Source organism: Mus caroli, chromosome 10, assembly GCF_900094665.2.
Source record: "Mus caroli chromosome 10, CAROLI_EIJ_v1.1, whole genome shotgun sequence".
Lineage (NCBI taxonomy): Eukaryota > Metazoa > Chordata > Mammalia > Rodentia > Muridae > Mus > Mus caroli.
The window spans coordinates 9,764,337-9,769,170 of NC_034579.1; positions in this window are offsets into that span (position 1 = coordinate 9,764,337).

Consider the following 4,834-nt stretch of genomic DNA (forward strand, 5'->3'; position numbering starts at 1 on the left):
TATTTGTAGAAAATGAACTTTGCCCCTCCACTGTCACCTCTCAGTTTCCATTTTACATTTTTTGCTGCTGTTGCTCCTGGACTCTTTCAAGAGAGTGATTCCTACAAGGACAGTACTGCTTGCACATCACCCCCACTCACCACCTTGCTGACCGCTGTAGCTCTAAGAGCTCCTCTCAGAGTTACTGTTAGCATTTCTTCTAGGCTCTGCCCAACTGCCAGGTACATTCCTAGCTTGCTATAAAAGGACCATTTTGTCCTCTGTCTCTGTCTCTGTCTCTCTCCCTGTCTTTCTCTCGCTCCTCTCTATCTGGCCTTTCTCCCTCTCTGGCCTCTTCCCCCTCCCCCTCTTTGTCTCTCCGAGAGTTCTTGACTGGCCTCTTCTTTCTCTCTCCTCTCTTCTCTGTCCTTCTCTGTCCTCTCTCTTTCTCTGCCTCTTCTCTCTTCTCATCCGCCGCCCCTTCTCATGTCCCCAAATAAATTTCATTCTATGCTAGACCCGTCATACGGCTGGTACCTCAGTGAGGATATGTCTTAGTGTGGCCTGCTAAGGCACCCCCTCCCACCATAGCACACCACATTTTAGAAAACATATAAGTCATATTATGTTAATTCTGTCAGGTGAGAAGAAGACCACGACCACAATTTTGAAGCCAAATTTGAAGCAAGATTTATTAAATACTAGCCAGGACCAAGGGCACTAGAAGGTCCATACTTGGGATTCCCAGAGAATGACCACAGATCACATTAGCCCGGTATTTATAAAGGAATAAACCCACAAGGTTACATACTTTCTGCCTTCATCCAATAAGGAACAAGCATGGATCCCAACATACTTCCTTCCTATGTACCTCCTGCCTACATATAATTAATGATATACAGCCTGTGCAGTTGGTACAAGAAACCTTGCTTACAGAAGGGAAAGCACGAGGCTTGTTATCTTACATGAACAACAAACCTCAGCGTTCCAGGGAGTTATCTGACCCTGGGCAAGTGGGGCTGATAGGTTGGAAACATTTTTGATTTATAGATCTCTTAAGCACAGTAATTAAAACTTAAAACATAACTTTAGGCCTCACAAGTACACACAGGTAAAGGTGTTAGAACCCAGTCTATGAATAAAATTATATGAGGAGATTTCTGAGACCTTGTGAGAAATCTCCAAGTAAACAAGACAAGAGTTTTGTAATGGCTCCCTCCATAGCTTGGGTGATACTTGGATTGTGTTTTTGTGCTCTTCCTAGGGATAATAACAGGAGTGGGTTTCACTTCAATTACCCATCATCTTACCCATCGTTAATCAGAATGACGTTTCCAACCGTTAGTTATCCTGTGTGTAAGCCCATGTGACCTTACCCTCATAACTGTTTGCAGCCTAAACTTATGTGACTTTGCCCTTGTGACTGTATACAACTTTGAACTCCACTGAACTAATCCTGCTTAGCCTCCAGATATAAATTGTCTGATGCCCTGAATAAAGCTGACTGTTGCAAGAGACTTTAGTCTGACTCAGTTTTAGGCTCTGCTCTCCCAGGTTCATGCTGCCAAATATAGTGGTAACATTAAGTAATTTTTTCTTCCTGTCTGTCTTCCTCCTCCTCCCCCTCCCCCTCCTCCTCCTCTTCCTCCTCCTCTTCTTCCTCCTCCTCCCCCTCCTCCTCCTCTTCCTCCTCTTCTTCTTCTTCCTCCTCCTCCTCCTCTTCCTGTTTTTTTTTTCTTGAGATCAGATATTAAACAGCCCAGGCTTGAACTCACTATGCAACCAAGGCTGGCCTTGAACTCTTGGTTTTCTTGCTTCTACCTTCTAGTGCTCAGACTACACACAAGGATTATCATGTCATTTTCCTCCTCCACCCAATAATGAATTTTTTGAGCCAGAATTTTCAGGGGAAAAATGCTAATAATAAACAGTTTTTTCCTTATTATATTGAAATGCCTCTGGAATTTCACTATTAAGTATGCAGCTGGCTCTTGGTTTGATATAATTGTTGCTGACTACCTTTGGAATAACATGTTCTACTTTTTTTTAAAGAGGCATTATGCCAGGATTCTCTTATCTAGATGGATATAATAAGAACGACATTGAAATGTTCAACCTCATGTAGGAAGAACATTAACATTCCCACATATTCAACTTGACAGCAGTGAAACTCTCTTCAGTATCTTTCTTTGTATTGTGGGCAGTACTTTTTTTTTTAAACAGTTTTTGTTTGTTTGTTTGTTTTTCCCTTGGTTGATAGCTTCTCTTCTCATTTTAAAACTCAAATTCATTTTATTTAATTAAATTCAATAGATTCTATCTACTTCAAAATATGTTTGTTGCATTTTGGTGGACGGACAAAACTTTGAAACTAGCATGATGAAGACAGTGAAATATCCACCCCCCAACAGATTCTTCCTGTGTCCAGCAGTGCCTCTCTCCTGACCCACAGCCCCAGGCAACCAGCCATCTGCTTTTTGTCACTAAATCTTGCATTTTCTAAAATGGCCCATAAATGGCCCCACACTGTGTGGCCTCTTTTGATGCTTGTCCTCTTTTACCTAGTTCTACCCACTACTACTACCTTGAGAGTTTGTGGGAGTTTGAGCTACCTGAGGTCTGTGTGCCTCTGAAGATGCCATGGGGCCCCAAGGATGCAGCACAGATCACCACAACATCCATATATAGAGGGGTGTTGGTAAGACCATCTGTGTTTGAAGGTTTTCAAAAAAAAAATGGATGAACATTCTTTTTTTGGCATTGAGTCCTTACTCCCTGGGAAGGACAGAACAGATGCCCCGAGCCAGAGAAGGATCTGCTCCAGACCTAGCCGTGAGTCAGTGCCCTGGAATTCTGGAAGACAGCCATGTGTGTGAAGTGAAAGACCTGACTTCAGGGACAGGAGAATGTTGGCATTCGGGAACACTACCGTATATGATGACCCATGATGACCACTGACAATCATGGAGATCCATTCCCTTGAAAATAGCAAGGACCCCTTTGGGGAAGGTACTCGAACACTGTCTTAGCCTCTCATCTATTCAGTGTCTGTGAACAGTGGCCGTAATCATAGGGAAACTGCACAGGCTGATGGGTAGTGAATAAATACAAGTAAAACAAGCAAAACCAGTGCCTGTCCCATGGAAGCAGCGAGTGAGTGTTAGTCTTCTCTGCTCTGCCTGGGGCTTGGGGGTCTCGCAGCCCTGCATGTTGTCAGCAGTTGTGACTTTGCTCCAAATTTCCTTTGTTTCCACATTAGCTCACTGTTCCTAGGCTGAAAGACAGGTCTTTAAAGTCAAGAGCATCCTCTAGTTCAGAGTTAAATCTTCTGGACTTGACATACATTATCCTATGGTGGTGGTTCAAAATATATTGGTTGAATGAGTACATTTAAGAAGCTATGATTTTAAGTCAATAAAACAAAAATAATGGGAAAACTCTGCTATATTTTAGCATATCTTTAGAAACTATTTTTGTGTGGGTGCATGCATGCAATAGTAAGTAGCACATGTATGTGTAGAGGCCAGAGCACAGCACTGGCTGTCACTTCTTGCTTTCTGCTTTGTTCAGGCAGCATCTTCTCAGTTACACTGGTTCCCTGCATGTCATAAGCTAGCCAGCCAGGACATTTCTAGGAGATCCTCTGACTGTTTCCTACTGGGTTACTAAGTTACAGACCTCTGCCACCAAGTCCCGTTTCTATGTCATTTCTGGGAATCTGAACTCTGATCCACAGACTTGCATGGCAAGCACTTCTCGCTAAGCCTTTTTCCAGGATCCTACTTTCTGTATAGCTAAAGCAATCCAGAAATCAATAAATCAGCCATAGGAGTCTAAGTTATTTGTTTGTTGATTGGTTGGTTTTCAACAAAAGTAATAACATCTGGGAACTGCTCCTTCCCTCTGCTTTATATTGGTAGCTATCATCAGAAAAAGGTTGTAACAAATACTACATTTCTGCAACAACATTTTGCTTCGCTGGTTGACTGTAGACCTACCTGGTGCTTGAGTTTTAGGGGTTTTGTTTAATTTTGTTTTACTCTCCATGGATAAAAGTAATACTTGAGGAAATTAGGAAGGCAAAATAGACAGAGAACGTCCCCCAACCCCCACCCCACACTGATGGTGTATGGGAGCCTTAGTCTCTCCTATGCGGCCCCTCAAGCAGCTGTGGGTAAAACAATGACTCAGACTTTACTGACCTTAGAATGGATGAAAATGGCGTTTCTTTTGTTGTTGTTTTGCTGTTACACAGTCCAGGCTGCCATAAGCTCCTCTGCCCCAGGCTCCCAGATCAAGTGCTAGAATTACATACATACACCACCAGGAGAGCGTGCACCAAGTTCCTCCTGATAATTTCTTAATGTGTCTATACCTGTGCGTGAAGGGGTCTGTGTGACGAAGACAAAGAATGGTGGCCTCTAAATGCAAACCCTGAGTTATTGTAGTCCTTTATGTCACACATGTACCCACATCCTGTCCCAGGAAGTTTTTCCTGTAACTGTGGGAAAGGGGTCTCCAGCTTAGTACCAACCTGGAGAGCAGAGGGTCACCTTCAAGTGGCTGTCACCTGCCCACTGCAAAGCTCCCCCATTTACTTTTAGCACCATGTCACCTCAAGACAGCTCTGTATAACTCAGTGTTACATGCCTTTTGGTCATAAGATAAAAATGTCACAACAATATCTTCTCAGAATGTCCACAGGACAGGACCATCTTACTCCACTGAACATCCCTCGGAGCTCCAAATGATTCAGCTCCTCTGTCTGCCTCTCCAGGAAGCTATTAAAGGTTTATTTAATATTCCATGTCATTCTTGTTTACAGAAATGTCATTGATTTGACTCTATCCCTCCT